The sequence below is a fragment of the Eptesicus fuscus genome, chromosome 9, assembly GCF_027574615.1.
Source record: "Eptesicus fuscus isolate TK198812 chromosome 9, DD_ASM_mEF_20220401, whole genome shotgun sequence".
In the NCBI taxonomy this organism is placed as follows: domain Eukaryota; kingdom Metazoa; phylum Chordata; class Mammalia; order Chiroptera; family Vespertilionidae; genus Eptesicus; species Eptesicus fuscus.
The window spans coordinates 8,110,900-8,137,925 of NC_072481.1; the positions used below are offsets into that span (position 1 = coordinate 8,110,900).

Below are 27,026 nucleotides of genomic sequence, written 5' to 3' on the forward strand. Positions count from 1 at the left end.
GATGGGTCCCGGGACCCCCGGGAGGCTGCTGGCCGTGCCCGGCCACGCCCCCCGGGTCGCCATTGAACCTGGGACCCCCGGGAGGCTGCTGGCCGTGCCCGGCCACGCCCCCCCGGGTCGCGATGGGTCCCGGGACACCGCGGAGGCTGCTGGCCGTGCCCGGCCACGCCCCCCCGGGTCGCGATGGGTCCCGGGACCCCGCGGAGGCTGCTGGCCGTGCCCGGCCACGCCCCCCCGGGTCTCCATTGAACCTGGGACCCCCGGGAGGCTGCTGGCCGTGCCCGGCCACGCCCCCCCGGGTCGCGATGGGTCCCGGGACCCCCGGGAGGCTGCTGGCCGTGCCCGGCCACGCCCCCCCGGTCGCGATGGGTCCCGGGACCCCGCGGAGGCTGCTGGCCGTGCCCGGCCACGCCCCCCCAGGTCACCATTGAACCTGGGACCCCAGGGAGGCTGCTGGCCGTGCCTGGCCACGCCCCCACGGGTCGCGATGGGTCCCGGAACCCTCGGGAGGCTGCTGGCCATGCCCGGCCACACCCCCCCCACCCACGGGTCGCGATGGGTCCCGGGACCCCCGGGAGGCTGCTGGCCGTGCCCGGCCACGCCACACCGGGTCGCGATGGGTCCCGGGACCCCCGGGAGGCTGCTGGCCGTGCCCGGCCACGCCCCCCGGGTCGCCATTGAACCTGGGACCCCCGGGAGGCTGCTGGCCGTGCCCGGCCACGCCCCCCCCGGGTCGCGATGGGTCCCGGGACACCGCGGAGGCTGCTGGCCGTGCCCGGCCACGCCCCCCCCGGGTCGCGATGGGTCCCGGGACCCCGCGGAGGCTGCTGGCCGTGCCCGGCCACGCCCCCCCGGGTCGCCATTGAACCTGGGACCCCCGGGAGGCTGCTGGCCGTGCCCGGCCACGCCCCCCCCGGGTCGCGATGGGTCCCGGGACCCCCGGGAGGCTGCTGGCCGTGCCCGGCCACGCCCCCCCGGGTCGCGATGGGTCCCGGCACCCCAGGGAGGCTGCTGGCCGTGCCCGGCCACGCCCCCCGGGTCGCCATTGAACCTGGGACCCCCGGGAGGCTGCTGGCCGTGCCCGGCCACGCCCCCCCGGGTCGCGATGGGTCCCGGGACACCGCGGAGGCTGCTGGCCGTGCCTGGCCACGCCCCCCCGGGTCGCGATGGGTCCCGGGACCCCCGGGAGGCTGCTGGCCGTGCCCGGCCACGCCCCCCCGGGTCGCGATGGGTCCCGGGACCCCCGGGAGGCTGCTGGCCGTGCCCGGCCACGCCCCCCGGGTCGCCATTGAACCTGGGACCCCCGGGAGGCTGCTGGCCGTGCCCGGCCACGCCCCCCCGGGTCGCGATGGGTCCCGGGACACCGGGGAGGGTGCTGGCCGTGCCTGGCCACGCCCCCCCGGGTCGCGATGGGTCCCGGGACCCCCGGGAGGCTGCTGGCCGTGCCCGGCCACGCCCCCCCGGGTCGCGATGGGTCCCGGCACCCCAGGGAGGCTGCTGGCCGTGCCCGGCCACGCCCCCCGGGTCGCCATTGAACCTGGGACCCCCGGGAGGCTGCTGGCCGTGCCCGGCCACGCCCCCCCGGGTCGCGATGGGTCCCGGCACCCCAGGGAGGCTGCTGGCCGTGCCCGGCCACGCCCCCCCGGGTCGCGATGGGTCCCGGGACCCCCGGGAGGCTGCTGGCCGTGCCCGGCCACGCCCCCCCGGGTCGCGATGGGTCCCGGGACCCCCGGGAGGCTGCTGGCCGTGCCCGGCCACGCCCCCCCGGGTCGCGATGGGTCCCGGGACCCCCGGGAGGCTGCTGGCTGTGCATACCACGCCCCTCTAGGGTTGCCATCACTCACCAGGACCCCCGGAACTAAGAGGATTTGGCGCCGCCATCTTGGTTTTCTCAATGGCCAGTTAGGCCACCCGGAGTCCCGCCCCCAGCCTCTGGCAGGCCCAATCATGGGCATAGCGGAGGTGCGGTCAATTTGCATGTTTCTCTATTATAATGTAGGATTGTTACTCTACAGCAGGGGTGGGGAACGGCTGGCCTGTGGGGCCGTATCAGGCCCGCTAAATCATTTGGTCTGCCCCTGCCAAGGCATTGGGGTGAGTTAATTAAATGTTTGACCCAATATCGCAGGCTAATTTTTAAGTTGATAATTTTGTATGGCCCGCGAGTGACATTTTAAATACCCAAACGGCCCTTGGCAGAAAAATGGTTCCCCACCCCTGTTCTGTGGCAATACCCCACAGTGAGTTTTCTAGGAAACAGGGAAGTGCCACTAGATGTGCTTCGAAATGACCCGTTTCTGAGCTAGAATGGCATACTGTCAGGGGTGAGAGTCAACAAGTCGAACCATGTTCTTCTGCTTATTGATTGCTGACTCTTGGCTCAGCATCTGGGATTGAGGCTGACAGAGACCCTTGGCCCGCCTTGGTTCCCCTCCTGGAAGCTGGGGTGGCCCAGAGGTTAAATTCACAGAGCAGGAGGTCTGGTTTCTGGGCTTCGGCCTTAATTTGGCTACTTTCTACCCGGGTGACCTTGAGTGTGTTGATATTAATGAGAGCCAGTACCTGCTTCGTGGTGGCTGTTCTGCGATTAACAGCTGCCTTGTGGGGCCTCTGCCTCGCACATTTCGGGGCGCCACTGGGGAGCTTTCACTGTGGGTCCTAGATGACTGGCACCCCAGAGTCATGCAGCCTGACAGCCCCATTGACTCAGAGCGGGCAGAGGCGGGAGGGGGAGGGCTGTCAGGAATCCAGGGCTTTCAGGCAGCAGCCCAGGGAAGAGACGACCAGGCCACACAGGGGGCCGTGGCTGTGGGAGAGCACTCGAGAGACTAATTCAATGGAGGTATCATTACCAATGATGATTCAATTTTGTGGAAGATGCGCCTGGCTTAGGGCCATGCCCGTGGCCCCAGAAGAAAACCCAGCCAGATCTCCGAGCAGGACCCACTCTCTAACTTGCAGGACCATGCAAAACGAAAACCCGTGTCCCTGTTTCAGAGGACGAGGAATTTAGAAACAGCAATGCCAGAGCATTAAACAAACACAGAGCATTTGTAAACGGGGGGGGGGGGGGGGGGGGGGGGGGGGCTGGTGCCCAGGCCCAGGAAGCCTGCCCTGCCTCTGTCACTGCCCCTCCCCACCCCCACTCCTCACCCCTCCAGCTCACCAGCTCATCTGCTGGGTTAGCCTCAGATACGTAGCAGGTGGGAAAAGATGGTCTGGACTCCATCAGGGGTGGAGCACGGAAGAGAAATCTTTAGCCCAAATGGATTGTGATTAACCACGGGTGCTAAGGGGTGCTCCAGGGAAGCAGGGATGGGCAGGCTGAATTCTTGGGGAGACAGCTCACAGAACCTTCAGGAAGGTTCCTCTCCGAGAAAATCGATGCAGCACAAACGCTCCTAAGGTTTTCTTCGCCCTCCGTCCGTCTGTTAGCGGGAGGAGGCCTGAGTGGCAGCCCCCTGCCTGCGTGGATAGAATGTGCACAGAGCCAGGGAAGGCCGAGGCCACCAGGCCCTGTGGGTCCCTGGGAAAGCAGATGGGGTATTAGGGCGTGTGTGATCCTGGCCTGTGCAAAGGGATGTTTTAAGTGCTTTACGTATATGGCACACGGTCTTGCTCCCTCACCTTCCTCTTCCATCCGATCCCATTCCCTTTCTTGCTCACCATGCGCTTAACAGAGAACCCAGCTCTGGAAACGGCCTTGAGACGCATCTAAATCATCAAAAGTGATTCCTCTTTGAACTTCGTCCCATCGCCGTTAATCTGTTTGGGCAGCCTTTCTCCTGGCGCAGTTTATTAAGACTTCATTACTGGGTGGGGGAGTCCTCCTGCCGCGTGGGAGGCCCTGGCCCACAGCGTTGGGGGGTTGGGGTGGAGAGTTTGGGGGGGTGGAGAGGGGAAGCCTTCACAGGTGACACATCCACATGGGACACCACTCAGCCTGCCCCCTTTTGGTCCTGAGAGGTCACTCTGGGCCTCATCCTCCAGGAACTCTTTCCCAACTTGTCTTTAGCTCGTTAGCGCCACCTGCAGGCTTCTCCTTGGCTCTGATGGGTTAAGGAGCTGTACTTACTAACACAGCACCATTTCCAAACCCCAGGTCTCAGGGCCTGACTGAGGAACGGCACTTGTTCACCCGCCATGCCTTCCGCCTCCGTCCTCTCCTTCCACTCGCCCACAGAGCCCCAGCAGCACTGCAATGACATATGTCCGGGACTCCCGAGGACGTGTGTGTGGGCTCAGGCCCCAGGAAAGGGCATGGCAGGAGTGGTTAGGGAGCAGGGCAGGCTTCCAGAACACGCGTGGTCTGATCCATCCTGTCGCCGAGGGCGGTTCCTGGGCCTCCCGGCTCCTTGGCTTGACAGGCGGCAGAAGGCGCCACCGCCAGCTCTGATCTCCGCGCGTGCAGGTCGCTGTCAGCGCACGTGGATCCCAGGGCAGCGGCCGCGGTGGTGGCTGCTGCTGTGTGATGGCAGTGTGGGTGGGTCTGCCTTTCCGGAGGAGCCGCGGCCTTAGCCACGTGACCTCCGTGCTGCAGGGACTTCCGTGGCCAGGATTGTGCCTGCCCTGGCGCCTTTCACGTTCATCCCGACTCTCCTCTTCAAATACCCCTTCTCACCCCGCCCTCTCCCAAAGCATGGGTGCCTTTCGTCTGTCAGATTCAGGGCAGAAATCAGAACTGCTACCTGGTTGAAAACACGGGGAACCCGAAGGTGGCTGGCCACTCCCTCACTCATCCATCCATCCACTCCGTGGTTACTCATCGAGCACCAGATACTGTGCTGGATGTTCAGGAAACAAAAGTGCACGAGACACCAGCCCTACCCCTAGGACGCCCCCAGCCCAGCAGGCAGGGACCAGGCAGTGGCCACGCCGGGGTGGCGTTCTGTGGCCCTCCCCAGGGTCCCGTGGGAGCCAGAGGGTCTCTCCCCTCAACCTGGAGGTCCGAGTGTCTCCAGAAGGAGAGGAACTTTGATGAGCATCATGAAGTATTCGTCAGCTCAAGCACAGGGAACAGCATGTGCAAAGGCACGGAGGCCATGCACGTGGACGTGGTTGCTGACTGAGCTTCAAAAACGTCGGGGGGGAGGGGAGGGTCAGGCCAGCCAGGCCTGCGTGCAGTGATCAGACAGTGGGGCTCGTGACGGGGGAAACGCTGAGGGCGGCAGGTCGGGACTCGGCGATGGCGTCTCTGGGGAAGCCTGGCTTTGTGGGGCGGAGGAGGGAGGGGTTTGGAGGCCGAGCATCCAGCATTTTCCTGTTTCCTCTGAGAAAACGTACGCCACGTGCAGAGGGTTTCCCGGGACTTCGTGGCTCACCTCTGCACCCCCTTCTCCCAGGCAGGGTCGTGGCTAGGGGCTGGGCATCTGGAGCCGGACCAGCTGGGTTCAGACCGCAGCTCTACTCCCTCGTCGCTGTGTGACCTCAGACAAATGATTCAGCCTCTCTCTGTATCTGTTCACACGGCTGTAACACGGGGATGAGGGGAGTGAGCGTGTCTAGTCATAGGGCGTTTGAGGATTATGTGTGTCTGTGTGTGCACACACATGTGCACACACGTAAAGTGCGTGGAACACAGTAAGTGCTCAGTAAATATTTGCTCTTATTTTCCGACGTGGAGCTTCCTTCCCCTGTGGCTCAAGACTGACGGGGCTCAGTTTATATTTGGAGCCGGTGGGAACTCGGAGGACAAGGGACCCCTGGCCAGCCCCCAGGAGTGCCCTGTGGGTGGCTTCCCCTCCCATCAGCACCCTCTGCACCCTCAGCCTGCAGCCTCCTCCGGAGGAAATTAAAAGCTGGATTGGATTTTCAGTGTAATCAAGAGGAATGCCTGACCTTTGGCTCAGCGGCAGCTATACAAGTGGCATTTGCTCTCCTCTCCTGGCTCCTGAGCACGCAGCCTGGTATGAAGGTGCCCCCCCCCCCCCCCCGCCATCCCCATCCCTCTTGTGATGGTGGCCTTCAGGGGTGAGCAGCGGGTCACCCTCTTCATGGAAAACCCACCGGGGATTTCTGGCTTTAATCAAAACCAAACACAGTTAGGAACCAAAAGATGTGGAAATCCCTATAAATTCCCATGAAATCTCGGTAAACAGCCGCGGGAGTGGCCGCTGCTGGCACCACCCACCGTGGCCCACGCGCTGTCCAAGGCAGCAGGTCCCCGGCAGAGCACTGCCATCCAGGGCTGGGGCAGAGGCCGGGGGGTGGGTGGGGGGGGGGCGCGGTTTAGTCTGGCGCTGCCTCTGACTGGTTGTCGAACCCCAGGCGTTACCCCTGCAGGCCTCCGTGTCCCCCTCTGCAGAATGCCGTCAGAACATGCCTGCTTCCCTGAGCTGTTGGGAGGATTCACAAAACAGTCCTGAGTCCAGTTCCCAAGTCAACACTCAGAAGATGCTCTCGCTGCGTGTTTATCAAACCCGGGGCCCACGATGCGACAGAGACCCTCTGGGTGCGTGGCAGGCACCGGTTCAGTTACTCTTCATTGTGTACCAGGACGAGGGACTGTTACTTCCCCACTTCACAGATGAGGACCCTGAGGCACAGAGAGGTTAAGAAAATCGCCTGCGTCACACAGCTTGGGGAGGGCGGGCGGGCGGCAGAAGCAGGATTGAAACGCACGGGTGTAACCTGTGTGTGCTCTCTGCTGCCTGTCACCCTGTCAGGATCCGCTGCTCCATGCCTGGCCCTGTGGGATAGGTACCAAAGCTCATGGAAAAGTAGGAAACCCGTCCCTATCTTACATGGCTTGCAGTCTTCGCAGAGAGCTCACCGTCTCATGAAGTCCTCTGCTTATAACATAGAAAGTGATTAAAATTCTGTCTGTGAACACCTTTCTCTCCCTGCAGAAATCAATAGTCTAATAGGTGAGCTTCCCTTTCTTTTTTGGGTTTCAGGAACAGCTGCAGGAGGAAATAAAGCTCTGACACTGGGGGGCGGGGGGGAGGGTTAGGGGGTTGCTTGTTACTGCAGCATGACCTCACCCATCCTGCCCACCCCTCCTACCACTGCTTTCTAAGTTGTACAACCTGTTCGGAGGACGATGCAGTGGTCACGTGTGGGGCTGAGATGAACCCCGCCACCCGGGTTGCTTGGGGCCTGCAGAAGCTGAAATGGGCGTGTTCCTCCCTTCTGCCCAGAAAGGCGGCATTGGGACACCTGTGGGAATGGCTGTTTGGCTTTTGTGGGGGCCAGTTTTTAAAGCTTTCTTTCGCTCTGATAAATAATCCAAAAAGGAGGAACACCTGAAACCTCTTTAGGACAGTGACGTGATCCGGCAGTAAATGATTGGAAAAGCGCCTCCCGGTTTATGGCTGACTTCCCTTTAATTTTTAGAGGACCCAGTCGAGCTGTTAAAACGCTCAGGAGCGGGCGGGGTCAGGGCCAGCGCTTCGGAGAGGAGACGTTATCATCTCCCAGACCATTAACTTAATCAGATCAAGTCGCTGTCAAGAAAACAAAACTCCTCCCGTGACACTGGGGCCCGGGATATAATTTTTTTTCCAGGACACGATTAGCAAGTGGACTTGACTTTCTTATGGAAGCCACTTAAGAATGTGTGTGTTTCTTTAATAGGCTTTAACGAAGCAAAAAAAAATAATTTAATGTACAATTTAGTTTCATTTCTGCAGTCTTACACGATATTTCACAGGAAGCCTTAGAGACCCTAATCAGAGTTCCTTTCCCTTCGTCTTCATATCTTTATGTTCCCAATGAAACAGGTTAAGTAATAGAGGTCCCCAAAGGCACGCGGGAGCTCTAAGTATCTGACCTGTTTCTTCTACTGAACTGTGGAGACATCGTCAGAATAACTTTGTACCCAGAGAACCGGTGCCATGGGAAAACTCAAGCGGGGGTATAAATAGCTTCTGAAAGATATGTGTGTTGAGAGTTCCATGATCAGCGGGACGGAAAGACAGCAGGGCCTTGGGGTAGCCCAGAACTCCCACCCAGAACCACCTGAAGGCAGACCCAGTGTGGCAGACCTCACAGCTGTTATGATCCTGATACCAAGAACCACAAATGACTCAGCAACCCACTGCTACCTGCACACAGATCCAAGAGACGCAAACGCCTATGTCCGCACGAACACTCGTGCGCGCATGTTCACGGCAGCATCACTCAACCGCCCAAGGGCGGAAACATCCAGATGTCTATCAGTGGATGAATGGATAAACAAAACGTCCACACAATAGAGTATTCTTCAGCCATATAAAGGAATGAAATTCGGACACGTGCTAGAACATGGATGAACCTCGAAAACATCCTGTTAAGTGAAAGAAGGCAGACACAAAAGACCATATGTTTGTTGTGTGATTTCATTCATGTGAAGTATCCAGAATGCAAATCCATTGAGACAGAAAGCAGATTCGAGGTTGCCAGGGGCCAGGGGGAGGGGCAACGGGGGGTGACTGCTAGTGGGTTGGGATTCCTTTAGGGGTGAAAAGGTTCTGGAAGTAGATAGTGGTGATGGTTGCACTGTCTTGTGAATATACTAAAAACTACTGAGTTGTATTTTTAAAGATGAATTTTATGGTATACTAGGGGCCCAGTGCACGAATTCGTGCACCTTGAAAGGAGCTGTGGGCCATGAGGCTGCGGTGGGCACAGGGGTGGGTCTCAGCCCATCCTCTGCACCCCCACCTAGCCCCTCCCACCGTGCCCCCCCCCAGTCCCATTTCTGCCTGCAGCCCCACTCCCACTGCCACGGCTCCAACGTGCTAATGACGCTGGCCCTGCTTGCACCCGCTGACGGCATGGAGCGATTGGGGCCAGCACCAGTAGTGGGTGTGAGTGGGGCCAGCGCTGTCAGTGGATGTGAGTGGCAGCTGCTGTCCCGATCGCCCCTCAGGAGCAGAGGGAGGTGGAGAAGCCCTCAGGGGCAATCAGGGCCGGCAGCCACCACTTGTACCCACTGACAGCGCCAAGCGATCGGGACTGGCACTGGGTGCCGGCAGCAGGTGCAGACAGCGGCTTCTGCACCAGCAGTGGGTGCGAGCAGGGCCAGCACCAGCAGCTGGTGAGAGAGGTGGCTGCCAGCCCCAATTGCCCCTCAGGAGCAGGGGGAGATGAAGAAGCCCTGAGTGACGATCAGGGCTGGCAGCTGCCACTCGCACCCTCTGACGGCGCTGAGCGATCAGGGCCGGCACCGGGCACCAGCAGCAGGTGCTAGTGGCGGCTCCAGGGCCAGCAGCAGGTGTAAGCTCCAGGCGGGACCACAGCGTGCAGGAGCAAAGATTTTTCAATAACCACCAGAGGCTTGCCCCAATGACAGCGACCGGCACCCCGCCTTGGTCTGGTGCCCCCACTCACCTGCTCCACCATCCCTCCATGGCTGACGCCCACCATGTTTCGTGCTCTGCCGCCTGCTGCCGACACCCATCATGTTCCTGCATGCCCCCCCAGTGCACATCATAGCGACCGGTTGTTTGGTTGTTCTGCCATTCAGTCTATTTGCATATTAGGGTTTTATATAGAGAGACGAGTTATATCTTTAAAAAAGAAAGGACCACGGGGCAAGGACCATGGTGACATGCTGAACATTCTAACCATCACAGCAGCAGCGCCGCACGGCGGTTCCGAAGTTCCTGACAGCTGGTCCACCAGCGCCAAGCCGATCAGTCTCAGCTGTTCCACACCTTTGTGCCGCTGTCCATCCCATCTCAGCATGCACCTTGGGGAACGTTTTGCTCTTATGAGTGCGGGGAGTCAGAATGAGGAGCAAGTTCATGTGACAGGGACAACCCTTACCTGTCAGTTACAAGGAGCCGAGACACAAACAGGTGCAAGTGAAGCCGCAGGTGACTGTCCCGTCCACAGCTTACAAGGTAGCTGGGTCCCTGGACCTGAGGACATTCCAGGCCCTCCTGGGGCTGAAAGAGAAGGAACGGTGATTCAGGATGGGCCATCCTCCATAAAGCCTCCACTTCCCCAAAGGGGGAGGGTGGGCCCCTCGAGATGGTGGTCTTTTATCACATCCTGGGATTTATCGGGACAGTGGAGGCAGCCTGCTGGGTCTGTCACACATCGACACGGGCTTGCTACGGGTCTCCCTGAAATTCCTTCTCTGCACTGTGTCCCAAAAAGGAAGGTTTTGTTGTCCCCATTTTACAGATGAGGAAACAGGCTCAGAGACGTGAGGCAAGTTGTCTCACTGAGTCAGACCCAGCGATTCTTCATGGCTGTCCCCTGCTGTCTCCATGACCGATGAGCCCTCCCGCTATCTGGCCAGCGCCAGACCTGACTGTCCCTGCAGCCCCCTGCAGTGTGCTCGGCAGCCCTGACACTCAGGATCAGAAAGGCCGTGCATCAAAGGCGCCTGCAGGCAGGACCAGGGATTCAGGTGCTGAAGCTGTCCCCTCCTCTGGTCCCCAGTGGTGCTGGAAGGGCCCCAGGCCCGTGTCACCTCCCTCTGGAGTAGGAGCTTAGCCCCAGGCACCCAGGGCTCAGGCTGTCCTCCATGCACAATGCAGGCTGGGTGTCTGCATCCAAAATGAGGCAGAAACCCGAGTGGGCCCCATCGATCCAGCTCTGTCGGGGGAGGGATTCACTCCACTGCTTTATGACCGTGCTTCCCTGCACTGCGCTCACTCGGCCTGGAGAGGGGGTGCTGGGCCTTACTTCACCACCCCTGCGCCAGGGCCATTGGGCGCGGCCAGCAGGCAGAGTCTTGGTGACCTTCCTTCTGTGCCAGGACATACAGGCCCCCAATATAGGTTCTATCCCTTAATGGAGCATTGTATCTGAACCCACCTGCACTCCAGAACCCAGCAAGATAAACACTCGCCAACCCCCACCCAGTCCTGGTCCTTTATCCTCTCTCCAGCCTCTGGCCTGCTTCTCGCCCCGTTCCTGGGCCTGCCAGCGCCTCACCTAGTGATGCTGATCTCTCGGGCTCTGGGGCTCGCAGATGGTTTGGTTGGACCCTAGATGTCATTTCTGGACATGGTCTGGCCACCCCCCTCTGCCCTTGGCTCAGAGCAGCCCTAAGGATCAGGCAGGCTTTTGCAAGGCAGAGAGACCAGCCTGCAAGAAACATAAGCAAATGGGGACTCAACCAGGAGAATGTTTCAGAGCTTCCAAATCAAGGCGAAGCTGACAAGCACGGCTGGGGCAGGCCAGGACTCGGGGAAGCCCAGAATTCCTGGTGGCAGGGACCCATGGACAGTCTTATTGGGGTCTGCTGCTGGGATGAATGAACTCTGGGTCCTTAATGACTTTGTGTCTCCCCACCAAACTCCAATGCCAGAGACTGAGGGTCTGTTGGCCTAACTCAGGCCAGGTGAGGTCAGCCAGCCTGAGCCACATGAATTGAGAGTGCAGGGGAGGTCCCCTCACAAAATCTGGGTGCTATTCCCAGAATGAGGGGATGGAGGCAAAAATAACTGGTGTTAACTCATCATTTCTGTTTATCACACCCTGACCCCCAAGTGCCCAGAGATCAGCTTTACGGAGAAAAAGAAGGCCTCCTCCCTTCCTTTCTCTTTGGGGGAGCGTATCAAGTTTTGTCCCAACTTTTTACAATTCCCAGACCTAGAGCCATCAGCACAGAACCTACAGAGGGAAGCATGGTCTCAGAGAAGTATATACGAGCTTATGCTTGGGTCCCAGCTCTGCCATTCTGTGCTGCTGTGAACTTTGGGCACGCCATTTAAACTCTCTGAACCTTGGACTCCTACCTTGGTAAAAGCAGGCGAAAATTATACCTATCCTGCAAGGTCATTGAAAAGATTGAAGATGTATTAGTTGAGGTACAGACTAAAATGTTGGACCAAAAGTCCTCAAAGGCAGTTAGCAAGCTACACGTACATTTTTCTCTTTTGTAGAAGTCTAGAGGTGGGTAGCTCTGCCTCATGAGGTTGTCTAGAGACCCAGGTTCCTTCTACCTTGTTGCTCTGTCACACATTGAGGCCTTGCCCCTTGGGTAAAAATGACTTCCTGTTTCCTTTGCTGCCCACCGGAGGGGGGAAGGGAAGTGGAGGCAGATTCTTTGACCAGATGTAATCTGTAAGTCCTAAACCTCAACTGGTCAGTTTCATTGACTATAATATACCACATGGCCAAACTTGGCTGCAAAGGAAGCTGGAAAAGTGGAGTTTCTGGGCTCCTATGTGCCCAGCTATGCCAGGAACCAATTCCAGCATGTAATAATTACAAGAGTTTCATCAAAAGGTTGGTGAAGCTTGGGGGGGCTCAACAAGGGCTGAGCCACATATGTAGTTTACCTGTTGGAATGGCTAAACGGCACTTCCCCCAAACCTGAATAGGATTGCTTGCTGCCAGACAGCTCAGGTCATCTTAAATCTACATGTTATTGCCTCCTGTTGGCCAAACACCTGAACAGCTATAGGCTATTCCCCAAACTGACAATGCTTCTGTAAACCCTACCATTTGAAGTGTATTATCTCCACCTTGCCTTAGGACAAATTGTGTTAATAAAGAGCACGGGGTCCTTAGACAAGGGGTAATCTTTAGCGCCTTTAGCTGAAGCTCCTCTGACCCCCAATGCCTTTCAAAATTATCTTTCGTCTTTGGACTCCTTCTTGAATCTATGCATCAGCTCCTTTCTCCAGATTGCTGAACCCTTTGTAATGCTGGGACAAGAACCCCGGCACAGCTAGATTAGTAGGAGTTGGGGTGCAGAGGCAGGGGGCAGAGGGACACAATTAGCCATCTTTGCCACTAGCAAGGGAATGCAATTAAAGAACAATGAGCACAGCCTTCCTGTGTAGTAAGGACTCAGTGAATGGTAGCTGTCATTTTTGGAAGAATCATTCTTAGGAGGAACAGGCAGATTATCTCTCATCTCAGTATGCCAGTTCTGGAAGCCAGACCAGAACACAGATGTGAGGGCACAGCCTCTGATGTTCTTTCCTCCAAGGCCATGTTCTTCCTCCGACAGGCCTTGGACAGCAGGGAGAGCTTCCCGTGGACTGTGCAGCCTGCAGGGGAAAGGCCCCAGCCCCTCAAGGACGTGACCACACTTCACCCAGGTGCTCCAGACACCTCTGCTCCTTTTGTCTCGGCATCCGATGCCGATTCCTTTTGGTCATGTCATCCCACAGGGACGGCTAGGCATGATGGGCACCCTGTGGGAGGGGTCTTGGTGACCAGCTTGGCCTTTCAGCCAATGCTCTGCATGTTCATTTTTGTTGACATTTAATTATATTTCGATCCCATCAGCTGTCAGGCCAGCTTCCTGACAGTACACTGAATTGTGCTTGAAGCCAGCCATCCCCTGCAGACACGATCTCATTTGGGCCTTCTCAGATGGATGGCCCTGGGAGGAAACAGACAGGGGTCTGATTGGCAGGGAAGACCCCAGGAGTCAGCGAGCACGCAGTCAGGCACCACCTTCCGTTTTCTTCATTGTCATCGGCTCCCATTCAAAAACACACGATGCTTCTTGAGTGCTGTTATTAAGGAGTTTAAACATACTTAATTATTTGTTGATCTGCAGAAGCTAGCACACACCCCTACCCTAACCACACCATCTCTGTCTAATCTTAAGCTATTATTGGGGAATAGCTTGAGAGGGGCCAAGCTTTGAAACCATAATAGCAAACACTTCTATGGGACTTATAATGTGCCGGCTATGGATCTGTGTGTCTTACGTGTCCAGGTTTCCCTCCCTATCTGAATCATTTCTGTTTCTGAGTTCCTGGTAGCAAGCAGGAAGGGTTTGTAACAACCCATGAAGGTAGATCCTATTACTATCCCCATTTTATGGATGAAGAAACGGATGCACACTGAGTTTTGTGTCATGTTCCAGGCCACTGGGCTAGCACATGGCAGAGCTGGGTGTGAGCCCAGATGGTCTGATTTAGCATTTGTACATGTGGCCACCATGCAGATAAGTGGCTACAGGTACAACCATTCCACCCTCATTCTCATGGGCCTACCTGTCCTGCAGCGGTGGGAAAGCTGGGAACTTGGTGTCTGGACTCCCTTGCAGCTAGAGTTCTGCACGTGTTTCAGGTTTGGCCACACAGATGAATTCACATGAGGTTGTGAAGGTAGATCTGAGGTAGAGGTACATTCCTGCTGCTTCTGCAGTTCTGCTGAAAAGCATGTTCCTGAGGTAGCTGCTTTCCCTGTGGTCACCTGAGTCATGGTCCCTGTGCAGGGTGGGACCTGAGAGGTGAGCTCAACAGATCCATTTTGCTGGTGCTGGTCCTGGCAGGCACAGTGTGGTTTCAGGAGAAGCAGCAGGAGGGCAGCTTCCTGACTGTGCACAAGAAGGTACGGTTCTGGGGCTGCCGGCCTCTGACTCGTGGAAGAAGCAGCAGATCCCCTGGTGGCCCAGTTCAGCAGAGGTGCTTTTCATCCCTGAAAGCTCTGTTTCTGCAGCTCCTCCGACAATTCCATAACCCATTTAAAAATCTATAATAAATACATTCCTGCTAGAATAGCCTAGAATAAAGTCTGTTCTCTGAACTGACCCTGGTCACACAGTGCTGGACCAAAATGTCACCTCCGTTCCTTAAAAAGCTAGTGGTGGAGAATGCGTCCTTTGTCCCCTCGCAAACGGGCCCCCTAATTAGACCTACTTCCCTACCCAGACACAGGTAGCGCTGGCCTGGAGCAGGCCCTGCTCCCCGAGGGGCAGAGGCTGCCCTCCAACCCCCAAGTTAGTGGCGAGCAGAGCAGAGTGCAGACCTTCTGTGGGCAGCTCACCCCCGGAGAGGAAGGAGAGGGAAGGGGCTGGCTATGGGTGCCCAGCCCTTTGGCCTGTACTCGCCAGGTAAATAAACCAGGCCTACCTGGGTTGGCGAGGAGACGATGGACAATGAAGGAGGAGCTTATGGGGGAAATTGGCTCAAAGTGCTGTTTTCCAATGTTGAGATTCTGTGGAGCCTGTGAGTGGAGTTCATGAGCGTTAAGTCTCAGCGTGAAAGCGGAGATGGCATGTGTCGTAGATCATATGTTTCTCAGGCAATTACATCGAGTAATTTTGTACTTTGTGGAATCCTCAGGGGTTGAGGACATCCTTTCAGATTTCTAAATGACTGGTGATTTGTCCATTTTAGAGATGACACCTTTCAAAATGTTAACCTCTGGGGATGGACATCTTTCTGAGAGGTATTACTACAAAAATAAACTGTATTACTTAGGATGCTTTGGGCTAGGGTAACAGAATACCCAACTAGTAGGGCTTAAACAATAAATGCATTTTATTTCTTACACTAGTAGCCCTGCACACGAATCCATGCACCAGTAGCTCTCTGCAGGGCCTGGCAGCTCCACGCCCGCTGCCCAGAGGCTCTCTGCGGCCCAGAGGCCCATCCATGGCCAGGCTCAGAACACTTGCCTCATCACTGGGGTGACAACGCAAGCATCCCCCCCACCCCCACCGCCACCCCATGCCCGCTGCCCAGAGGCCCTCTGCGGCCAGGGTGGAACACTTGCCTCATCGCCGCAGTGACGAAGCAAGCATTCCACTAGGCCGCTCACACTGCCCGCTCTCAGTGGCCGCCACCCCCCCCCCCCCCCCCGGGACTGGGGGACTCTGGCGGGACTGAGAGGACTGGGCGCCGCCATCTTGTGGCTATGGGCTCCGCCATATTTGTAATGGAGTGATGGTTAATTTGCATATTACCCTTTTATTAGATAGGATGCTAAGAAGTCTTCAGTTTGCAGAATTGGTTTGGGGTTCAGCAATGTCATGGAGGAGTCTGATTCTTCCTGTGTTTTCTTCCCTCCATCCTCAGCATGTTAGGGAAAACTTCCCGCATGGCCACAAACGGCTGCCACGGCTCCAGGTATCGCATCCTTCCTCGGACAGGAAGGAAGGAATGATGGTAAATAAGGGACTTTCCAGTCATGTGGCGCGCTGCTTTATCAGAGGGGAAAGTCTCTTCCAGAATCTCCCCAGCTGACTTGCCCTTACACCTTATTGACTAGAACAGGGTCACATGCCCATGCCTAGACCAATCACTGGCAAAGAGGAAGGGGATGGCCATGGCTGATTTTAACCAAGCTTAGAGCCGAGCACGCTATCTCCCCAACAGATCAGCTCTGGAGGCATGGGATAAGGGGGGTGGGGGTTGGTGGGGAGGCAGTAGCAGCACACCTGGACCTAGTTTCTCAGTTCTGTGCTGTCTAACGCAGAGGTCCCCAGAGAGTCCGAATGGCTCCAGACTCCGAAAGCTTTCCCAGTTCTTTTCTCCCTCCAAGTGACATTGCTCTTCCTCCTTCACTCTCAGCTGCCACCTCTCCCTTCCGGCTACCCCTGTGTGCCTGGTAGAGGCAGCATCACTCCCCGCTTCTGATTTCTTCTTTAACTATATGTGAGTCTAGAAACTTAGAGGGAGGACCGTGCACTTTTTGGACCATGCCTGTTATTGGATTCCAGGTGCACTGGTCTAGAAGTACTCCTGGATCCATGTTCCCCAAAGCTAACTAGAGCCAGCTCCAGATTCCTATTTTATTAGTGAGTGTTTTTCAAGTCAGTAGTTGGCACAGTAAGCCTTATTGGGATACCCGAGGCCAGGCGGGGTGGGGCCTGCAGCCAGCCCCTACAGTGCACACGGTGTACTGGGCACCATTGCGCCCTGCATACCATGGAGAAGGCAGGGGCTGTGGGCGGCCGGCTCCCTGGTGTCACCATGACAGGCCTTCATGATGGAGGGTCTATACTTACCCAGGCCCCTTCCACTGAGGGGTTTCCAGTCATCAGCTCTGTTACGTATCATGAAAAACACAATATAGGCAATGGACTATTAACATTTGGAGCCAGATAATTCTTTGGGTATTTTTTTTAAATATATTTTATTGATTTTTTACAGAGAGGAAGAGAGAGGGATAGAGAGTTAGAAACATCGATGAGAGAGAAACATCAATCAGCTGCCTCTTGCACACCCCCTACTGGGGATGTGCCCGCAACCAAGGTACATGCCCTTGACCGGAATCGAACCTGGGACCCTTGAGTTCGCAGGCCGACGCTCTATCCACTGAGCCAAACCGGTTTCGGCTCTTTGGGTATTTTTGCGGGGGCTTAGGGGGTGCTATCATGTGCACTGTAGGATGTTTAGCAGCATCCCTGGCCTCCAACCACCACATGCCATTAGCCACCCACAGCCAATGATGATGATGGTGATGGTGATGTCACTAGACAGTACCAAATATTGTCGGGGGTTGGGGGCGGGTAGACTCACCCCCGTTTGAGAACCACTGGGCTGGAGACTCATGGACAGTGGGGAGGGGAGGCTGAGGTACATTGGCAGGCATGGCCTTCCCCCACGACCCTTCCCAAGGCAGCGCCCCCACGTCCCCTCTCTCTCTAGCCCCCTGTTTTGCTTTATTTTCTCCAGAGCCCGTCACCACTGAATGTGTCTTATTTTTCTTGTTTGTTTATTGGCTCATCATTCGCTCCCAGCCCTGCACTCCACGCCCTGTGGGAGCAGAGACCAGCTCTGTCTTCCTCACCACAGTGTCCCCAGCACAGTGCCCGGCACGCACGGGGGGTTCAGCAAATATCGGTTGCCTATGAGCCAGAGAGCTCCATCTGGGGTTCCGAATAGGAATCATTTAATGAGCGTCCCTTCAGACACGTGGACGGCCGCTTCCCCTGCATTAGCTCGGTCAGCCTTACGAATAAGGAAACTGAAGCACAGAGACGTCCAGTGACAAACCACCGACCAGTGAGTGACAGAGGCGGATGGAAGCTCGGGTCCCTCGATTCCAAGGTGTGGCTTGTCTGGGGACGCCAGCCCGGCTGCCTCCCTGAGGAGCTGGGGCGGCTGGAGGGGCCGCCTCTGGCCCTGCGGTTGGACATCCTGAGCCAGGAGCACGTGGCCTTCCGGGGCTGAGGGGTCCGCTCCAGCCCGGCCCGCCAGCCCAAGAGGACCCAGAAGGCGGAGCTGGTGTCCTGGCGCCTGGCACGGTGCCGAGGCCGCTTGTCCCGCTGAGGACACAGGACACTCAAGGCCCTGAGAGCTGACTCTTTTTCACAGGAGAAGAATTATGAATCAGCTGCTCTTTGGTGGCTTCCAAACTATTTCTCTTTCTTTCCAGAAGGAAACCGCAATCCAAAGCTCTCAGCCATTTCCTCCCTCAACAGGACACGGGGAATGTGGCCCCAGGAGTCCCCCCTGCCTCGAAATTGTACAAGAAACCTGAAACTGAACAGGATTCCTGGAGCTGTTCCTTCCCGCCCCTCCCCCCGTGGTAATTAGCACTTAGGGTTTCTCTCCTGGTATTTATGTGTTTAGACAAGACAGTTCATTGTTTCCAAATGTTAGTCTGTTCTAACTATAAATCAAGCCCCAAATCTTGACTCCCAGCTCACAAGCCGACTCTCCACAAATAAATCGTAAGAGGGCGGGGATGTCACAAATGCAGGAAAGCACTGGACGCCGTAAGCGCCGGGTGTGGGGCGGCTGCGTGAGAACATGAGCACAGCGGCGTGGGGCTGGGCAGGCTCCCCCGGCACATCCGCCTGGTGAGAGGAAGACACTTGAAAATTCGCCGGTCTAAGAAGAATTTATATTTTTAGTGCTATAACGTTTACCAAGCCTTTTGGGGGACATTAGTTCGTTTCCTCACAACATCCTGTTGGTATAGGCAGGCAAGCTCTGTTACTCAATTCCATCAGTTCTCCGACAGGCGTTGTTGTCATTTTTATCTCAGAAGTCAGGCAGCATCTTAGAATCAAAAGTGTCTCCGTGGCATTGGCGGCTTTATTTTCTTAGTGATCCATTCAAGAGCGGTGCGTGTTATACATAATAGAGTCTTAGATCTAATGAAACACACATCGTTCCGATCCGTGTTTCACGGGGGAGGCTACCAGCCCCGAGATGTTACATGCTTGGCCCAAGGTCCACGTGAACGGGAGAATCAGAACTTGAACCCGAGTTCAGACCTCTAAAGGGCATCTGACTACCCCAGAGATGGATGATCGATGAGTTGTCCTCCATGGAAGAGGGTCCCAGGAACTGATGAAGTTTTGTTTTCCTGAACAGAGGCTGCAAATTTAGGGCCAGAGCAGAATTGCTTGAGGCCGTAGAAGGGAGACCGGGAGTCCTCACCTGGTCCTTCTCCGCCTTCCCTTGAGCTGTTCAGGCCGCTCTCAGGACAGCTCAGGCAGCATCGGTGTGACGTTCGCCCCGGGACTAGTCTCCTCGGGAAGGTTAGGTCTCTGTGGCGACCTTGAGGAAGTTAGGAAATGGCACCCTGACTCCAGATGGGCTCGGTCCCACACCAGGATACGAGGCTTGGAGAGAGGCGCGCCGGCGAGTTCCCACCCCGTTGACACTCCACTGATCTCGGACAGCGCCCGTCCTGAGCCGCTGTGCACAGCGTACCCGCGCCCACGTGTCTGCATCTGGGCTCCAGTGGAGGGAGGGAGGGCAAGAATGCTTGACAGAGAGAAGGAAAATACGGACAAGTTCAGGAATGATGGTTGTAGTCTAGATCAGCGGTCACCAACCTTTCAGACCTCACGGACCACCGGTGGTCCGCGGACCACCGGTTGGCGACCGCTGGTCTAGATCACATTTCTGGTTTGAGCTGGGTTTTGTGTGTTGGTGAAGTCTTAGCCTGTGAAAACATTGACCAAGCTCGGCGCTCACTAAAGAAACTGAATGCTTGGGGGTATGTACGTAGTCGTAAGAAACCCAAACATGGCCTTATTTTTAATGGGCTTTCTGTGCCCATTTCGGGAAACATTATATTAGCTAAACCAACCATTAGTGTTGGCTTGCTGGTCTGAAGAACCACTTCGTAGAGCAGAAGGCACTTGTGTGCAGAGCTTACTCAGGGCTGGGGTCAGAGTTGTGTCTCTGCTACTCTCCAGCTGCCCACTGTGGGGAAGGGTTAAATGTCTGTGAAACCTCAGTCTCCCCATCTGTAAGATGGGTGGGGTGGATTAAAGAGAACCGCATGTTCTTTGCCACTCCTCCCATTGAGAGGTAGAAGTTAATGCCCTTCCCTTTAAATCTGGATTAGACTTGAGGACCTGATTGGCCAATAGACGGTGGCCGAGGTGACGTTCTGGGACCTCGTAGGTTTAGTCACTTAGGAAACCTAGTCGTTTCCACCTGGACATCTTGGAACTCAGCTGCCATGTTGTGAGGCACCCCAGGCAGGTCCTTGGAGAGGTCACCATGGAGGAAAACTGAGGCCCGAGGCAGCAGCCATGCACAGTGAGCCATCTTGGGAGTGAGTCTCCCCGCCCCAGCTGAGCTGCCTCGGTGGAGCAGGGCCAGGCTGTACCTATGCCCACCGGGCAGACTTGTGAGCAAAGTTAAGATTGTTGTTATTTCAGGTCCATGGGTTCTGGGTGGTTCCTCACGCAGCGATGGGTCAGTGGGACACTGGGGATGTAAGTCCTGCCTCGCTCAGGGATGTTGTTGGGAATTAAAGGAGGTCCCGTGTGTAAAGCACTGGGTGTGCTGTCCAGCGCACAGTAGGCACTCAGTCAAGCCGAGTTCTTGCCTTCCCCTTACATCTAAGTGCCTGATCCACTTAGTTAGCAGCTGTTCTCTCCGCTGGGACCAGCCTGCCCACCCCAGGAGTTGGGGGCAGGGCATCCCCTGGACTCTGAGTGGAGTAGACCCCACTTTGCTCTCTGTGCATGGGTAAGGCGGGCATCATCGTCAGCCGTTGCGAAGAGCACTTGCTATTGGGTGAAGCTCATCATTAGTCCATTCACCCTGATGCCCACTAGGGAGTTTCCTGGGAGTTAAAATTGATGACATTCTATGGTCACCAAAGACAATGAGTAGGATGACACATTGAAGGCTGCATCTTCTGTCTGCCCTACTGTCTGCCTCTGCCTGGGGCCCTGACCACAGGCAAACAGGTGCTGGCCTCCTGGTCACACAGAGACTTCCTCACAGACCGGCAGGACCTCCCACCCCACCCTGGCCCAGAGCAGGGACTGTGTGCTCAACTGTCAGGACCCATGTGACCCGGCGCATGGGCACCCCAGGCTTCCTGGGGCTCCTGGAGCCTGTTACATCTGCAGGGCCCCCAAGCGTGTATCTAGCACTACAGTGTCTAGCAATGGAAGACACTAGGGGGGAGGTGGGAACAGTTGTGTGGGCTTCACCTCCACCTTCGGGCCTGTTCTATCAGGGCCCGGCCTTCCTGGTCCTTCCAATGGGGCAGGGCTGGCAGGGGTGTGACCGGCTTAGACACTCCCTGCTCAGCAACAAGATCACACATCGTCATTGGGAAGGCGGTCACATGATGAGGGTAATGCCACATGGTGTGTAATGGGATCGTTGGAAGGGAAGCCAGGAACTTGCCCCTGTGGGTGCTGGGCGTCACCTGAAGCATTTCATATGGTGGCAGCAGTCATTTGGCCTCCCCGGGCCTCAGCTTTCCCGCCTGTAGCATGGGCTACTCGGAGCACTCACCGCCTAGGGTGTTATGTTCAAGTCCCTGGCAGCCTCAGTGCAGTGGGGCCTGTCGTGGTACGGATTCCGGATAATGGTGTCAACGATAGTCTTCCAACAACTTCTCACGTGGGTCTTGTTTCCTCCATGTGCCAGAGAGCTGGAGGCTCCGAAGACTCAGTATTACTCATCCCGACTGGGGCAGGGGCCAGATCCATGGGAGGGGCCCAGTGAGTCCTTGCTGAATGTTGAGAAATGGGGGCCATTCCAGAAAAGGTGCGGAGGTCAAGTGAGGCCGGAAACAAACAGGCAGCCGTCTCCCTTCTGTGCCCACAAACCTGGGCAGTGACGTACGTCCAAGCAGATGGCTGAGCCTATGCTTTGCCACCCCGGGGCCTATGTCGTCTGGGGGAGGCCCCACGTTTGTCGCTAGGCCTGGACAAGGAAGTGAACAGTTTGTTCCTGTTGGCCTCGCTGTCCCCGGGTTCTGGGGAGATAACGGGGGTCCCGTCATTTCTCCAGCGCCTCTCCTCAGCTCCAAGGATGCAGCTGCCAGTGCAGAGGCAGGTGGACCCAGAGTGCACACGGCGGGGAGTCTGTCCTAGGAAGTGCCCGTGGGGTGTCTCTCATCACAAGTTGGACAGCGCTGCAGGCCTAGGGCTTCGGGGTGGGGGGAGGCAAGAGGCAGTCAGGGAGGTTAGCTGATCCATCCTCTGCTTTCCTTCACCTCCAAATTTCAGACCCTACTATGTGCCAGCTATCTATCAGTTATTTGTTGCTACAGAGCAAATGACTGACTGGAAACTTAGTGACCTAAGACCACACCCATTTATCATCTCACAATTATCTCCTGGGGGTCAGGAGTCCAGGGCCGCTGAGCTGGGTGCTCTGTCTGGGGTGTCATCAGGCCACAGCCATGATCCACTTAGTTAGCAGCTGTTCTCTCTGCTGGACAAGCCTGCTCACCCACCAAGGTGGTGGCCAGGCTGCATTCTCACCTGGAGGCTCAACTGTGGAAGAACCTGCCTCCGAGCTCCTGCAGGCTGCCGCCAGCTCCTTCCTGTGGTGTGTGAGGAAGGCTTGGCACTTTGCTGGCCGTTGGCTGGAAGCCGCCTCACTCGGGTCTGGCCACATGGGCCTCCTCAGCATGGTTTGCTGACTCTGTGAAGCCAGGAAGGAGAGACTCTCTAGGGTGTACAAGCAAGACTGGTAGGCAAATGTGAGTGTGTGTGTGTGTGTGTGTGTGTGTGTGTGTGTGTGTGCAGATAGATAAGCAGAGATAGATAGATATAGAGATGATACATACAACATATATATTTAGAAATATAGAAAAGATTAGATAGGTGTGTGTGGGGGTGGACAGATAGATCCATCCATCATAACCTAATCACAGGAGTGACATCCCATCACCTTTACCATATTCTATCTGTAAGAAGCAAGTCATAGGTCCTATGACTTGCTTCTCACCAGGTGGTGAGATCCAGTGGACATCTTGGTGTGTGTATATGTGTGTGTGTGTGTGTGTGTGTGTGTGTGTGTGTGTGTGTGTGTTTTACAGACCATCCTCTAACAACCACTCCCCGTCAAGTTCTTAAAAACTTCAGGCTCATGAAGGAGCCTCTGGGCAGGTGGGATTTTTTTTTTTTTTCTGGTTCTGGTGCCATGTCAGTATTTCTCAGCCTTTTCCATGTCATAAAGTGTGATTTATTTGGGGTACAGGAGTGCAGAGAGGAGGCTGGAGTTCCATTCACACGGCCTCCAGTTGGCCCAGCTTCTGCCCAGATACCCAGAAGGCTGAAGGGGTCCGTACTTCAGCACACAGTGACCTCTTTGTGGCCCACACCGAGGACATCTTATCTCTGATGGCATGACCCTAATAGCCGGTGACGTTGGGCATCTTTTCATACATCTGTTGGCCATTCATATGCCTTCTTGGGAGAAGTGTCTGTTCAGGGCCTCTGCCCATTTTTTAATTGGATTGTTTGTTGTTTGGTGTTGAGTTGTATGAGTTCTTTGTATATTTTGGATCTTAACCCCTTGCCAGAGCTGTTGTTTGCAAATATCTTCTCCCGTTCGGGTTGGTTTCCTTTTTGTTTTGTTAGCAGATAGAAGATTTGATTTTGGGTGGTGGGCACACCATGCAATATACAGATGATATATCATAGAATTGTACATTTGAAACCTATATAATCTTATTAACCATTGTCACCTGGATAAATTTAACTTTAAAAGGAAGAATAAAATAAAATACATATAGCCATCTCCCCCACCCCACCCCCAAAAATAGAGGCCATCTTAGAATTCTGCCTGCCACTAGTACCTTGAGAGTTAACATTACTCCCATTTTCTAGATGGGAACTGAGGTTTGGAGAGGTAACCTACCCAAGCTCCAACACTTACCCAGGGGTCAAGCCAGAGTTTCCGACTGCGCTGGCCCCGCCCATGGACGTTCCTGAGACGCCAGGGAGCACTTCCCTCAGTGCCCGACGGAGCAGTGCCCGTACTTGTGCACTGACTGACTGACGCACCTGCGCCAAATAGCACTTTCCCTTTGGTGGCATTCATCACGCTGATAACGCATTTGTTCAGGGTATACCTTGCCTCCACACCCCTACTGTGTGCTCCAGGAAGGCAAGGACTGCATCCATCTTGTTCGTGGCCACACCCCTGCACTCAGAGAGGTTCCTGGTCCCTTCTGGGCACTCCGCAAACAGTCCTTCAGTCACTCAACAAACACCCATTGAGCTGGGCTGCCCACTTCAGATACAGAGATGATCGAGACACACCTCGGCCTCGCTCTCCAGCAGAGCAGAGCTAGAAAATAACTAAACTACACAACAGTGCGGTGTGGCACAGAGATGACCATGGCCTCCTTCTCAGGTGTGCCTAGCCTTACGTCCCCACGGCCCACAATCGCAGGGGCTGGCACAATGTAGACTGTGGCTAGTCCCGTTACTTGGCACAGTCTTGCTCTCTTCTCTCCCGCATCGGGCAGAAAATAAAAATCATAAAAGATTAATTGGTCGGGAAAATCCGGAGAAAGTTATAAAAAAAACATAATAACATCCCAGGCTGGGCTCAGAAGTCTCTGACGCAATCCTGCATTCCTGGCGCCTCCCTTTCTGAGCGGAACTTTGCATTTCAAAACCGAATTCTTTTAAAAAGGCTGTAATTATTAAAATTGTGTATATAGGAGAATTTAGCCTTTCATTGGAGGTGTCCTAATGACACTTCAACAACTGCGAAGGAAGATAATAGGGTTTAGAGCAATTACACAGCCCATCAAACACCGAACATGAGTGATTCAGCTTCAGGCTCGGAGCTGGAACAATTCTCAGCTCCTACACAGCTGTTTCATTTAAAATACTTTGGCAGAAAATTGCAACGTGGGCTGTGCTGGTCATTCCTGCATCGGGAGCTTAACTCCTTCCAGACCCAATACCATCCATCTCTCACCCACCCCGGGTCCCCAACCTTCATTACTGCTTGGTGAAGTTTTTGAGCAACATGTTTAGGGGTCAAGAATTGGCCGCCGAAAACGCTGGGGTTTCGTTGCTCCTGAACCCGTTGGGAGACTCTGTGTCTTTCTCCCTGTTTTGATTCGGTCAGAAGGTATCATTCAGTCACGAGAGGGCCAGTCCTGTGTGTGCTGCCAGAGTGTTCGGGTCTGACAGCCAAAAGCAGGTGGCTGGGTGATTTGGGGAGAGTCCTGTCTTAGTTCAAGCTGCCGTAAGAAAATTCCACAGAATGGCGGCTTAAATGGCAAACATGCATTTCTCACAGCTCTGCAGGCTGGGAAGTTGCACAGTCCATCTGCCAGCAGGTTCAGCAACTGGTGAGGGTCCCTTCCTCGTTTGCAGTGTCCTCGGTGGAAGAAAAAGAGACCATCTCTCTAGTGTCTCTTCTTCTAAAGGGCACTAATCCCTCTAGTGAGGGCTCCACCCTCATGACCTAATCACCTTCCAAAGGCCCCACCTCCTACCAGCATCACATGGGGGTTAGGGCTTCAACTTACGGATTTGGGGAGACAAACACTCAGTCTGCAGCAAATTCAGTGATAGAGCAGTTTCTGATGGTTCAGGTTGAATGTAGAGAAACCCACAGGGACAGTGCAGTCCCCTGGGGATGCCATGGCAGGGAGCTGACTGATCCCCCCTGAGGTTTAAAGGGACATGGGCAGGGAGCAGTGAAAAGCAAGCGTGTAGAGAGTGTACTGTATGGAGTGGGAGGCCCAGAGGAGCTGCAGCTTTGAGTTCAAGACATTTAGCCAACGCCCAACAACAGTGAGGGTTCCCCCCCTCCCATCTCCTCCCACCCTCCAAGCTCCTCCTGGTGTCTTCCATTGGCCAAACTCAACTGGAGGCCAGAGGTCAGGGAGGGCCACTGCTGCAGTCCATATAGGGCAGCCTTTCCGGGCTTCGGAAGCACAAAGGAGGTCCAAGAAAAGTAGGCGTGTCCTCTGCCCTCAGGGAGTGGACCTCCAGCTGCAGACAGGAACCTGGCATGCACCTCGTCCTGTGGTTGCAATAGAAGGGACACGTGCGATCCGCTTGGATCATTGGGAATGCACTGCGGGGGGCCTGGTGGGAACCCAGAAACACCAAAGCTCGGATCTCAGAAAGGGCTGGATCTGACCCTCTGTGATGGTTAAATGTCTGTGCCTGCCTGGCTCCGCTCCGGTGCCCGGTTTCGTCAAATGCTAATCCAGATGTTGCTGTGGAGGTATTTATTGAAGGTATTAGCGTGTATAAACAGTTGGCTGTAGGTAAGGGAGATTGCCCTCAATAAGGCAGGTGGGCCTTCTCCAATCAGTTGAAGGCCGTAGGAGCAAAACCCGATGTTTCCTGAAGGAAGACATTCCCCTCCAAGACTGTAAATAGAAATCCCGCCTGAGTTTCCAGCCTGCCCGACATCATGTGAGCCAATTCCTTAAAATAAATACGTAGATAAGTATCTCCTGTTGGTTCTGTTTTTCTGGAGAACCCCCAACTGATACAACGTCCCGTAACATGTAAGACGATCCCAAACTCCTTTCCATGGCCTCCGAAGCCCATGTGGTCCAGCCCCGCCTCCGGCCTCCTCTCTGACCTCGTTCCCTGGCCGCGGTTCTGCAGCCTCCGTGTGCTCAGGGACCACCTGGACAATGTAAGGATGGGCGGTTCTTGTGAGGACAGTTTCCTGGGCCTCGTCCCCAGAGATGCAGGTCCAGGAGGAGGTCGTGGGGCCCGGGAATTTGCACGCTAACAAGCTCATACGAGATGCTGATGCTGCTGGGCTGAGAACTGCAGTTAGAGTAGCGCTGTCTAATCCATTCAGCCCGCTACCCCAATTGTGTCCTCTCTGCAGAGCGTTTGAGGGACCCTTAGCGAAGGCAGTGCCGATGCCAAGTGCCACACTGTCTGGGTATCCCGGGAGCCCGTGTCTGTCTGCCAGCCTGGACGCAGCCCTGGCGGACGGGATGTGTTCCACGGGCCCCTCGGGTTTGTTCTCACAGCCGCAGACCCAGGTCCTGGGCTGCACAGCCGCCTGAATTGGGCTGGAGCATCCAGAATGACAGGCACCGAGGAGCGAGCTGGGCTTCCCACTCGCACCTGCGGTACGTTGGCACATCCTGGCTAAGTGGGCTCTACAGTCTTTGAACTGGATATTGGAGGGTAGAATTTTAGATGGAAGAGGAGGGCCCAG

The 27,026-nt window shown here is 55.7% G+C and overlaps 1 protein-coding gene across 1 annotated transcript in view; it reads left to right on the forward strand.

The window, feature by feature from the left end:
- Positions 1 to 27,026, forward strand: part of KAZN (kazrin, periplakin interacting protein) — a 346,099-nt gene that overhangs the window by 129,862 nt on the left and 189,211 nt on the right. The gene's annotated exons all lie outside the window — the stretch shown is intronic.